Genomic DNA, 14,434 nt, shown 5'->3' with positions numbered 1-14,434 from the left:
GTCATGGTAGAGATTACGGTATTGGTGGGCCACCAGAGGTGCAGACCCACTGCATTCCTTGTAGAAATAATGGTATTGGTGAGTCATCAAAGGTGTAGACCCACTGTAGTCCTTGTAGAAATAATGGTATTGGTGAGTCAGCAAAGGTGTAGCCCTACTGTAGTCCTTGTAGAGATGGCCAGCAGCCATCTGTTGCGACTGTGCAGGTGCACAATCATCATCGAAGAGTCTTGCAGAGAATATAGCAAGTCCATAAACCATCACTTGTGCACGCACAAAGTTTTTGGAATTGTCCTTAGAAGTCTTGCAGATAATATAGCAAGTCCATAAACCACCACTTGTACACTCACGAACTTTCTGGTATTGTCCTTAGAACCAGCAATGCTGTTATCCAGACCCTTGCTGAATTGTTAACACACATGCAAACACTAACAGTCCCAACTTCTCACATATTGTGCATTACTATGACCAACAGAAATGTGTGCATTGAAATGTAAGTTACAAGTTACTTAATTTGATGAACTGGTGTCAATTACAATTTTATAACATAAGAATACAATAACAAAGGTACAAAATACATCATTAAAGAACATAACAATACAGATAAAATTTATAGTACAGGCTTTACAAAACAATAGAAATAAACATATACATCACTGTTACAGGAATTATAAGTACGTACATAAAAGATCAGAATAACTTTTGAAACATCAACTTCACACATGAGCATTAAAACAAAACAGAATAAATAATGTCTAAACATCTTTACCAAGTAGATAACATATTATTAATGTCAGTTATATTTGAGGATAACAGTATTCCTCATCATAGTGAATGTAGCTTAGTATTAGAAGAGAAAAAAAATTCTATGAAACAGTACACAGAGACAGGAAGAAAACAAATACACAAGGGTACACAAACACATAGTGGGATAACACAAAAGGAAAGGACAGGGTTCGTTTTCAGTGTAACATTTGGTACAGCAGTCCAACCCAAAACTTCATTCCATAGATCTTTCGCCTTATTTCAACATTTGTTTCCACCAAAAAAGTCCAATCCAAGCATGCTTTCTGTATTTATATGTTTACATGTTTCTTACCACAATATTTATTTTCCATTATCTTACCTCATCATTTATTTCCAAGAAAATCCTACCTAAACCTGTTACCCTAAACCCTACTTTTTTGTTCATATCGTCTTTCAAAATACTTTTTCTCCACTGTGCACTACTTTTTAGGCCAAACTATTTTCTTATGGCTTCTTAATGCATTTCTTCCAATTCATCATAGTTAGTTTCTTATATAGTCTACCCCCTCTTAAGCTAACTTAAATCTACTGAGCTCAGATATATATACCAAGGGACGAGGCAATGCAGCAGCACGTAACAAATTAACACAAACAGCAAGGACAAAAAAATACAAATTGCCAAAGCAAGCTGCAATAAATCTAAATTACCAAGCAATGCAACATTACAACTAATATGAGCCAATGTGCAGCAACAAGAAAAATAAATCAGTAGTAAAACTGGCTTAGCAGAGTAACACAAAGTCAAATTCAGTAACACTACGCCTGGCAAACAGCAGCAGCAAATGAAATAACTTATATCTAAACATGACATAGCTCAAGCAGAAAAAATATTACGCTAAAGACAACAATGCAGACAAGGGAAATGTATATTCACATCGTAATGTCTATGTAATTAAAGTGGTGCACCACAAATTATTCTACAAAAGAAATTACCAAGTACTTGAAAAGAAAATCCTGTATACAATTCCTATGAAATGTTTTTGTGCTCCTTCATTTTTTTAAGTACATCATACAGTTATTTTTTTACTGGAACTGTAGGCATAAAATATTTATATTAGTACATCTATAAAATTTTATTTTAACCAATGCTGCAGTGCAGCTAGGAACTAGATATTAAACAAAATAGGCAAAGCAAGGCGTGAAACGTCATTCACTGGGCAAATGTCGTCTCCAAAAGCAAAAGAATCTCTCAACTAGAAAGACAATAAATGTAAAATGTTTCTCATCATTTCATTAGGCATTTCAGTAAATATCATAAATTAAGAGCTCCACAGTGTTATCATGTTTTTAAGTTTGAGGGTGTCGTGTTTACGATGCTTTCTACAAAGGAATGTCAATAGCGAGGATAATGGCCTCCCTTTTTTTTCTACCTGTTCCTCTGAAAAGGCACACACTAATGTCTTTTTCTCCAGTCGTCTGGCACAGCTGGCTGCCCACGACGCATTACATGCAGGTGGTCACTTAACTTTCTTACGGAAATATTTATGACAGCAGTTTCCACTACAGTGACAGTCTCATATAAAAATATTTCACAGGTCAAGAATTTGCGTTACAAATCTGTAGAAACAAAATCCCATTGATATAACAGTGTCCAAAAAATTTTCGCCGGCAATTTGGTACATTCACGCTTTTACACACATTTCATAACTCTTAAAGTACGATTCTTGGTTTCCAACACCCTTTTTCACAACCCAGAGTCCCTAACCACTACTCATTATTCCTTACCTTATAACACATATACATATTCGTCGACACTTCTTCAATATTTCATCATAACAGATATGTAGCATAATCAAATAACTCACATAGCATCAGCCTATTAATCATAAACATACCTCAGCAGTATAATACACATCGTCGTCGTAATAATAACATCATAACACCTCAGTCAAATCTCAAAAACGTCGTAGCTTTCTGCAATAATTTCAAAATCTAAAGAAAATTCTCTGCTCATTTCATTAGTGTCATCTACCTCAAACATACTTTAAAAATCGTGATCCCATACCAAATACATCATTCAAAGCTCTCATAGTATCACAATGGTTCCAAAAAAATATGAACAGTTCACAAAGTACAGACAAAATACAATTTCGTAAGTGTGAAGTAATCCAACACTGTAATTGCGTAAACATGTGTCACTGACGTAATAAAAAAGTTTGTCTCTCTCAGTTAAATAATCAGATAGCTGTGTAGTTATGTGTTAGAGAAATATGGAACCGATGTGTAAAGTTGTGTAAGCAAATACCATATTACCTTGGGCTCCTTGTGCTTGCCAAACACATGATACACAAAGTAAGCGTGTACCCCCCTGAGGATGAATGTAATTATATCCTCAAGTGTTGCAGATTACAGCAATGGAATGAAATGATCACGGAAACTTTCTTTGTAATTCAAAAATCTTTAAAAATAAATGTTTTAAGTACAAAATTAATCACTCAAATACGTGTACTGTAGCGCTAAACTGTGCGTCATGTTGTAAGATAATCTCTGTGGAAGTGTCGTAGTTATTGTCCTCCGAAAGCTAAGTTCTGCAGAAGTCAATGTACTTACCTCATGATAAACAAAAGTGAAATGCTTTGGGTATAGATATCTTAGTTATTACGCTTATTGCCGTGATGAAGAAAGTACTGTGCTGTAATGTATTGTTGTGCTACAGAAAAGGCTGTGTCATTGTAGCTATACCACAAAAGTTACTACTAAAACATGTTTTACTTTCCAGAATAATACAGGAAAACTGTGCAGGTATGAAACAGAAACATGGCAAAAGCAACATTGTAAATTGTCACTCATTAGTAGCGTCGTGATAAAATCGTGTAGCTGTCACATAAACTAACCACTGTCTCATCTGGTATCTCACAGAAAGTACTTTAAATCCAAAATGTATTTTCAAGTAAACCAAAATGTTGCATTAGAATCTCATTAGCAGTACCAGGTCTAGGTATGTGAGCCTTATAGTCGTTACGTAATCGTGCAACTAACAAGCAAGAATGTACAAATAACATCATTGTGTCGTCTGTTCACTATAACAATGCATTCATAATTTCTGTTAAAAAATGTTCCCTAGGTTCTATACTGGATATTTAACTTCAAACATTGTTGCATGTTAACAGTTTGTAAGTGTGACAAAGAGTACTAGTAACGTGAAGTGAAAATTTTTATAGCAAAGACTAAATGAAACAACAGATTATCTCTCAATAAACGGTTTTACAAGTGAAATGTGGTGCAATCCTTTACTCTTCCTAGTACGCAGAGTTTCAACTTCAAAGCAATTATCATGTTGTATACATCGGTAAGGAATGCTAAAATTTGCTCAATGTTAGCGTCTATGTTATTTTTCCCTGAGCCAGCGAACGCACGAGGCTGCCTGCGGTGCGAGTCATTGTCTGTTTCTTTGTTGGCGCGCTTCGTTACTGGGATTAGGAGACCTAACTTCTACAAATTCGCCTTGCCAAGAGGGCTCTGCGCTGTTTGAATTCCGCCAGTTCTGATGCAATTCAGGTCTGTCGTTACGAACATATCGTCTGTCGTCATGTCAGTAGATTCCATAGTTTCTTTCTTGTCGGTCACGTGGTGGAGAATTTCTCCCTGAATCGTAACTGCGCGCTGGACCGTTGCATCTGAAGTTATTCTGCCTCCCTTGATAATAATTATTTTGGTTCCCATATTGTCTGTTTCTCTAATTGTCTCTGTGATAGTCATTACCGCGGAGAGGTGATCTTTCCCTGTAATTATTACTACTCTGCCAACAGTTGTCTTATGGGTGGTGTCTGTTTCGGTCACGATTTACGTTGAAAGAATAGCCTTGTCGTATATTATTTCTGTCATCGCAGAATTGTGACTGATGTGATCTGTAACTGTTGTGCTCCTGTTTTCGCGTTCCGCGATTGTCAGTGTCAATTTCCAGTTCTTGTAACAGTCCCTGAAAAGCTTCAATGTCGTCTTTGCAACGTCCTGCTAAAATAATATGTCGTAAATGTTCAGGTAATTTGATTGAGCAAATGCGGATGAGTTCTGAGGGGCTGTGTGAGTTTGACAGGTACTGATTCTTGTGCAACATGTCTTCAAAATATTTCACAAGACTGGAAAATTCAGATTGTTCGAAATGTTTCATCATTATGATGCTATGTTTCACTCGGTCTTGTGCAGCTTGAGACCAATATGCTGAGAGGAACGCATGGTAAAATTCTCCTTCACTGTGACAATCGTGAATGACCGATCGCATTCTTTCAGCTGGTTCATTCTCTAAGTAGCCACACATAAATTCTAATCTGTGCTCTAACGACCAGATGGGAGGACAACAATGAGAGAATTGATGGATCCATGCTTGTGGATGAATTTCGTTGCCAGAATTCCTAAATGTTTTGAATTTACGTGTAGTGATGAACAGCTTATAGTCAAAATCATCATGTCGGCGAGTCACATGTCGGTCATTGCTACGTCGTGTCGGCGGTTCCATCTCAAAATTCGGTGCACCTTGCCAATTTCTTTCATAATTCCCGAAAAGCCCTGTGTTATTATTTAGTGGCTTTTCCGTATTTCTAAGTTCCTCTTCCCATGTTGGAGCGCGAGTGTCCTCTAAAATATGAAATTTTTGTATTACTTGTGCCAACTGATCTTGTACTTCCCGGATTTCTTTTTTGTATTGCATATTAATTTGATTCTGATTTTGTTTGAATTTCTTAATTTGTTCATACTCTTCTGTGTCAGTGATGGCTACAGATCTTGTGTCATTCAGATCATCATCTACCTTTGCAGATAAGTTAGTGAACTGATCCGAAAGTTCGGCTACTTTCTCCGATAGTGTACTTATTTCCTCAGTGTGTTTTTCTGAACCAAGTTTCAGAGTGTCCATTTGTATTGAAATCGTATCTACTGTGTCCTTTAAGTTTTCTTGAGTTTTTGCAAGTTGCGTAACCGAATCGGTAGATGCAACTGAGTCAATTTTAGCTTGCAAGGTGTCGTGATTTTCATGAACAATAGTTTGCAGTTCTTTTATGGCTGCTTCGTGATTCTGTAATGCATTTTCATGACGCGAAAAAAATAGGTTGAAAATGCTCACAAATTTGTGTTTTTACGTCATTACAGACTTTTTGACATTTCGATTAAATGTTATGTAACTCAGTAGTTAAATCTTCACGTGTTTGTTCAAGCTAATGTTCCACTGAGTCTAACTTTTGAAGCTTTTGTTCCATTGTGTCTAACTTTTGAAGCTTTTGCTGTGTTTGTCTCTGATTTTGTTCCATTTGTTGTATTAGCTGTAATAACAACGCATTAGTGTCTGGAATCTGTTCCTCTACCCTTTTCGGCAGTGCATTTGCACCGGCAACATTCACATTTTGACAAGCTGAAAATGTGTCTTGACTTATTTGAGAAAACGGTGAGGACGCAAAACCTGAATCTACAGTATTTGTAAAATTGTGTCCTGTCATTTCGGATTCCTGAGGCGAGCTGTTGCCGAGCGATCGATCGATAATGCTTCCCTGTTCACTAATTCTTTCACTGCCTACACCATTGTTTGCCGCCCGCTCCATTTCCCTATGCACAATTACCAAATTACTATGTTGAACATTAGTTAATTCATTACACGGTCGCGCTAACACACTGCTTTCGTCTTCACTGTCATTTCTCAGTTTACTTTCGAGCCTAGTATTACGTTTTTCACAAGCCATTATTGTCACAATATTTCACACGACAACACAGAAAAACACAATTTGAAGAGCAAAAATAGGGGAACTCATTAACATAGCACTGAAAATAATATCTAGTTAATTGCAAGCGCAGCTGCGAAATACTTGGTGCAAATCTACATGCATGCCACAACTGTTTTACTGTACAAGAATGATAAACTACAACTACTAAGGAAATTCTCTCTACAATTACGCGCTAGCAATAAACAATAGCTGCACTAATTACACAAACTACAAGAAAAAAATCAGAAGATTCCAGTGAGGTATCCTCGGCTAAGGGTCGACATATGAAACGTCCCCTTTGAACAATTATACATGACTGTGCTTAAACTGACACACAATATTTTTAGCGCAACGCAATCTGACTTTCAAAAAATCCCTACAAAAGAATGGCCCTGACTAACATTAACCTATACCTTTCACAAATCACTTACCTCACAAAAATCTTCGTTACTCAAGCTACAGGATTACAGCGAGCGCAACTACTGCCAGCTAAATAACAGATTCAAACTACGGAAGGCACTAACTACTAGTAGGCATAGTTAGCAAATGAAATATTTTAATAGAGAACAAACAATGTATTTACCTTAATAGTCATCAAAAGTCATAATATATGCAGCAGTTCATGACATCCATTTTTACAAATTTCAAAACTCCGCCCTCTCTCTCCCCATATCCACCACTGCTGGCGGCTCACCTCCAACTGTGCATCGCTATGCGCTGTTCACATCCAGCTGCCCAACACTACAATGGCAGACAACAATGCAAACTAGCCACAGACTGCACACAGCACAGCCAGTGATTTTCATACAGAGCGCTACGTAACGTTGCCAATAAGAAAACATAAACAGCATACAGAGCGCTACGTAACGTTGCCTATAAGAAAACATAAACAGCCTACTTACAACTGATATACTGACATCACAGAACTCCAAGGCACAGCCCCCATATGTGAGACGTCTCCGGACAGCGCTTGTCTTCACTGCTGATGACAGAATAGCACAGGCTGCTTCCCCCCTAACAGAACATACGAGCTGCATTCAGCTGTGCATACCACTGACACCTCGCCGTGAAACGTCCACGTGGCGACCCGCCATCTAAAACGTTCTCAATGTTATTCTTATGTCACATGTCTTTTTAAAAAATAACAGCCAATTCGACCTCTCGTGAATTGTATAGTGTCCCAGAAATAGTTAATGCTCGCATTCTCGATGTCTCAGCTTGTATGCACGGAAATTCTTGCCCTAACAGAATCTGCTTACGAAAATAACATCGAATGCACTCATCCCAGCGCTCCTAAAGTGATAGCCTTCCTGCTCTCAACATATAAAAATGTTCTCACTGCTATGTAGAGGCTCCTATATCCCAGCACAAACGATGCGAATGAATCGAGCATTATGATTGACTCTTATCGGATTTACCCACCGAATTACTGACGTCGCCCATATTGTAGCTCCGTCCGCCTTTTTTTCCTTCTGCAGACGAGACTTTCAGCACTTATTTTACACTGATCACCATATTGCACCGACAACTAAACCTCGCAAAATGCCATACATATCATCAAATGCGGAAAGACTCTTACTTAGTTACACTCCTCTCACACTGAGGACCGGAGCTTAAATATTGAACTCCAATGACTACATGATAGAACGAACTCAAGCGGTATATTTCAAGGGAAGAGTGTCACATACATTAACGTACATAAACATGTACTAACGTGCACTCGCTTCCCCTCGATACAAACGTGTTACTGTTTCTGCTCAGAAAGTGAATCCTGGCTTGCTCGCTCTTCTACCCACACCTCCAGACTCGGGGATTACAAGAACACACGTATATTTGCATGGTTCATCATAATATTCATTTTCACTGTACTTCTCGATATCAAGCACTAGGCAGCATCTTACCGATCGCTAGCGCTACATAATTCCCAAGATATAGACTAGAAATTATTTCTCTACAAACCCCAAACTTTAGCGAGTTGCAGCATGCCATAAACCACTGAGTAACTAGAAACAAATAGAGTAAACTGACATTTCCACTGTCGAATACCGAAGATGGTGATGTAACATATTCCAAATCATTCCTATAATTTACAAACCAAGTAAGGTCTTTCTGATGTCTAGAGAACAGGCAAAAGTGTCTTCCACATGCTAGATTCACACATCACAATCGAATCTTCTCTCAACTAAATAAAAGCGCGAAACGTGCAGAAGCAGTCAACCGAACAATTTATATGGGAGGGAATAACAGTCTATCGCAAATGCGCTTCCATACACAATCTTCTCATATTTTCACTTGATCACGAAAGCTGCCCAACACATACTAACTATTAGTTCGCTACTCAGTCCTCTAGAGGCCGGCAAAGTTAGCTCAGATACATTCCTACACTCCAACAGGTCTCTGCATTCAGACAGCTGCTGCTGTTAACGGGAAACGTGAATCATTCCCACGACAGGCCATGCATACACGAAATCATTCCAGAAAACCGCTCACATATGTTTATCATTATACTTACAATTAAATGTTATGATCGCGGTCTCAATGGAATGGCATTAAACAATGAGCGAAATATCGGGAATACAACCTGCTGTCGGCAGTGGCTCTGGAAATATAAATATCAGTACCTTTCTAATTATTCGACATAGGCCCTACTCTTCCCTTTGCTATCACAGTACTCCCAGTCAAATCCATACCCTCCTTACAACTGGACATTTCTATTCCACGAACTCATACATTATAAACCTAATGCTCAAATGTCAACATATAATCCACCCACTACTACTACTAAGTATAATAATTCGTCAATAACTGATTGCCTATGATACGAAATAATACTGACCGAGAATGAACGATCAGTGAACATGTCTCTTATGTTTGTCTTGCCAGTGCTACCACTGTGTTTTAGAAAGAGACATGTAATCGACCATATGTTAAAAAAAAAAGCTGATCCCAACAACTATTGCATGGTACTGTCACAAAAGATCTTAGTTCTACAGGCGCACACAAGTATCAATGTTAAAAGATATACCCACTTTACAAATCGAGGTGAGGTAGGACATTACCTGTAATTGAGGTGCTTTTTTCTGGACACATACCATGACGGTGGTCGTAGGAATGTGTATTATCAGCCCACAATGCAACCTCGTGATAAAATTACCACATTTTGAAAAATATTCGGCTAAGGAACGTGGTATATAAGCGGTATTTGCGACTCCCTCACACCGGTAATTCTATGGTATTTGTAGCGCATTATGTCTCGAGGCCATATCAGAGGTTCCGTGATATATCCAGTGAGTTACAGGAGATGACTGATTGCGGAGGAACACAAACAGTTGTAGTAGATGATGTGCCAATTGAGGTCGTAAGAAAATGTACACTAGCTTCCCAGATCTCTAGCGTTACAGTATCCCCTAAAAATGATGTCCATGATTTTGAATCGGGTCTCTCCATTCAAACACATACACGCTTGGATCGTACTGACAATTCTTTTAATGATTACAACCACTACTCAGTCATATTTATGGCACTACCATATCTTGAAAATAGTCTCCTTTCCCAAACCTAGCTGCTACAGTAAAATTCCAACTTGGTTTTAGTCACCTCCTATGCATCTCTAAACTGCTTCCATTTCTACAGCTTTCCCCATGTGATAGTTCCAATTTATGTCGGAACTGAGCAGAAGTCGGAGAAAGACATATCCACCACATTCTGCAACATATATAGAAACAGAACGACCTGAGTTACAGCAACAGGACTGTGTTTTGACCATTCGGTGGAAATGCGTACAATGTGGTACGTATCCAAACTAGATACAGATACCACAGCCTGAAGCAGATCCATGTCCATTCAAATCAATCAGTCCAATATGCTATCACCGTTATTCTCTACCCCCCAACAGAGAAAAAGATACGAACTATAAAAGCTCATGCGATTTAGAAGTCAAATATGCACATATGCTGATGCAATGACACATAACTGCGGTACGGTCCAGCGTGGAGGAAGAGATTTAGCAATTCTTCCCCAGAACAGCACAGCTTGCAGCCATCTAAGCATTCCTAACGGTATACCCAATCCTCGCCGAATTTACACTTCAAGCTGCTGCTGCTACTACCGCGTGTGTGGCATGGTCCTATTAAAAATACAGGCACTGCAGAGGCACCTTTAAAGTTTATCACCTGTACTCTAGGCGAATGATCGTATCCGACAGACTATACTAAATCGCATGAGACGCTGCCTCTGGTCCTGTTTAGTTGTTTGAAACACTGTTTACTAACACGCTTTGGTACATTGCCAAAAATGTCCTTTTTTTCTGCCACGACTTCGAGGCCTGTGACTGGTTCTAAACTAACATTAAGAAGTTCTGATCCCAGATATTTCGTAGGAAACTATACGTTGCACCGCATAAATCATGTTCTTACGGCAGATAGCATAACACGCTGCACATTGGCTGTTATTAAATAAAAGAGTTACAAAATAAGGAAAATGTAAGAGTTTTGCGGCATTGGCGTAGGTTTCCAAACTACAGTCCGAAGGTGATTCATGAGCTCTATATTCAGATTTGTCTCTCACACTGAAGGAATAGCGGATATCTCGATGTTCCATTCGACTGATACCTCATATTGCATTCATGTACGCCATCAGTGTTTAGGTGCTACCCACCACAAAAGGTGCTGTCCATCCAGCAAAACTCTTTCCTCAATTCGTACAAGCGATATCAATCAATCATTATGTGGTAAACAAAAGCGTGCCAGCGCACGGATGGGATGGAAAAAGACACCATATATGTACTCTAATAATAAGCATCACAGTTGGTAGTGCAAATAATCTTAGCAATTTTACAGTAACTTCAACACTGGCCAATGATGTGACAGCATGTTCCCCCAATTTCAGTATCATAGCTAAACCACCCCACTCTCCACTTCGTATCATAGCGAACATGGATAGATGACTGTGCAATACATCCATTCAGTGTTAATTCTCGAACACATGAATGGTCAAAGTATACCAGACAGCGCTCCACATATTTCTATCACCTCGAGCATAGCGTTTAATTTACGATTTATCTCTCTGCGTATGAGAGTCACAGAGCATTCTCGCTGTCTTAGGGTAAAATTAGAGAGTGAAAGACCCTCCTCAGACTAGCATTGACCAACCCGCCCTGCAGCACCGTTAGCGAATTAATCTGCAACCATCCAGAAGAAGACAGCAACACTCCATATCTCGTGCATGGATGGAGCTTTCCGAGTCCTCATCTCGAGATGCGTCCATGTCAAGGACTTATCGATGTATAATAACAGATGTGTAAATGCTGTGATGTAAAAGCAGACAGTTAAGAAGAGCAAGAAACGAATGTTTTTTATATACGATGGAGATATAGACGGATGGAGCTCGGCGCATTTTTATGTAAATCAACCAAGCTATCAACTTTGAAGTATTGTTCTAGAGTCTAGGATAGGTACGTGGAAGGTATTGGTAAAAGAGAACGTAAACACACACACTCCTAAGGCTACAACGTTCTGCACTTAAAACAGGCTATAACGTTAGATCGTCTGCTTTTCCGACCTGTCAGTCGTATGGAATGTAGCGTTGTTAATATTACATTGTGAGAATTCTATTTAAAGTGCATGACATACATCCTTCTCCCAGGTTTCTCTACGATAAACTATGTTATCGATTCGTAAAAACGAAAAAACTACTTCCCTAAAACACTTGCTCTGCGTGATGCAAGCACAATATAGCTTTCCAGAGACATATCGTGTATACTGTTCACATCTGATCATGGTTCACAAATTATACGAGTACAATGCCTGCATGAGGCCTGTATGAAATGATCGTTAGTAGTGGGGGATACATCCTACAAGGAAACAGATAAATGCATTACAGCAGCGTCCGACATGTGAAAATTACAAGTCATTCCATCACTAACTCTGTACACATACAAGCTGAGCCATCAAGAATGTGAGCGTTAACTATTTCTGGGACACTATAAAATTTCTGAGAGGTCTACTTCGATGTTATTTTTTACAAAGGTATGTGACATAAGAATAACGTTCTGGATGGTGGGTCGCCACGCGGACGATTCGCACGAGGTGTCAGTCACACTCGGGCGGGTACATATATCTGAACGCAGCTCACATGTTCCATTAAAGGGGAAGCAGCCTGCCAGATTCTGTCATCAACGGCAAAGACAAGTGCTGTCCAGAGATGTCTCGCATATGGGGGCTGCACCTTGGAGTTCTGTGACATCAGTACAACAGTGGCTGTATACATGAAAATAGGTGCAACTTTCACCTGCGTCAGGTGGCCGCTCGCAACTGTGGCAGTCTAAGTGTCCCTGACCAGTCGCGCCTGGGGCTGCAGGTAGCCTCCTGTGTGCTCTAGTGGACAGGGGATAGCGGCCGGTGCTTGTGCATTATTTTGTGATATGGTCTGTAGGCTGTGTTATACGTTATTAGGACAGTTTACGAGTACTGAGCGTGTCTACACATCATTGTGCTGCATTATTTAGGAGGAGTATCCATATCTGTACTGAAATTATTTCGGTAAATTAGGAGTTGTTTGAGTGTCGATGTGCGGAATTTAGGACTAGTTTACAGGTCTGGGGGTTGTGTGTTGTGACCCCAGCATGTGTTTTGCACCAGTGTTATAAATATACTCAATCCCTAAATGAAATGTTCCAAAATAAATAGAGTGCATTCCTTCATTACTCTTCCCAGCAGCCCAGAGCAGCCTGAGTCATTTTCACACCATTTTCCACCCACAGGCCACCATCTGGGATTAGGTCACAGGAGGGATGACACTAACCTCTGGTGCCGGTAATGTGTCCTATGTCAGTTGGAGTCTAGATCTTGTGGTGGAGACATCGATTGCAAAACGAAAAACGTATGTCCATCATAGGCAGAGTCGTTTTCCAGCCATTTCACAGCACCATTTTGGATGAAGTCATGCCCTGTACACATTAGTGAACGTTAGTGTATGTCAGCCCAACAACATGGGTTGGTAAGGGGATGTGGCAGTCTGTTGAGAATCGTGGTGGAGACTAACTATTTGATTTCAAGTCAAGGTGTGTGTGGCATTCTCGAAAATTCGTTCGAAGTCCATGGTACCGCTCTCAGGTTGTGTCAATATGTACTAGGCCTCATGGTGAAGACAATCTATGCCGCCATCATGAATAACGGTAGTCACATCATCAGATGACGTCACGGACAACAGTGCCCTCTGGTGCCAGTACTGTGTACTAAGTCACTTGCTCTTGGTGAACACAATGTATGCCGCCATCTTGGATTACGTCACAGATGAGAGCGGCCTCTGGTGGTGGCGCTTTGTACTAAGTTAGTCAGAGTCTGAAACTCTTGGTGAACACATTGTATGCTGGCATCTTGGATAACGGTACTTGTGTCATCACCTGACAGTTGTGCCCTCTGGTGGCAGTATTGTGTATTAAGTCAGTTTGAGTCCAGACCTCATGGAGAACACACTGTTTGCTGCCATCTTGGACTACATCGCAAATGAGAGCACTTTCTAGTGGTGGGGCTGTGTACTAAGTCAGTTGGAGTCTGTATCCTGTGGTGAACGCACTGAATGGCTGTACTGTACGAAATTGTTTAAATAAAGACTTATGTTCAAGTCCTTTTCCCACGAATCCATAGGAGGAGGTTGCAGTCGGCTGACTGACGTTAGCCCAAGTGTCTTTCGCGCCATTTTCTGAGAGATACGCGAATTGACCTTTGTTTACTGCCAAAATTTGAACTTGACGCCAGTTCATAGGAAGAAGTGGCGGTCGGGTGACTTACGTTAGTGGAGGTGGGACTATTGACATTCATCTATCAATTTTTTTTTTCTCGGCGTGATGCATTATCATGTTGGAATTTGAACTTCACGCCACTGGGGATGGGGGTGTTAGGTTAGTGGAGGTAGCCCAGTTGACCTTCTTCCAACGA

This window comes from Schistocerca cancellata, chromosome 7, assembly GCF_023864275.1.
Source record: "Schistocerca cancellata isolate TAMUIC-IGC-003103 chromosome 7, iqSchCanc2.1, whole genome shotgun sequence".
NCBI lineage: Eukaryota > Metazoa > Arthropoda > Insecta > Orthoptera > Acrididae > Schistocerca > Schistocerca cancellata.
This window is presented reverse-complemented; position numbering follows the sequence as displayed.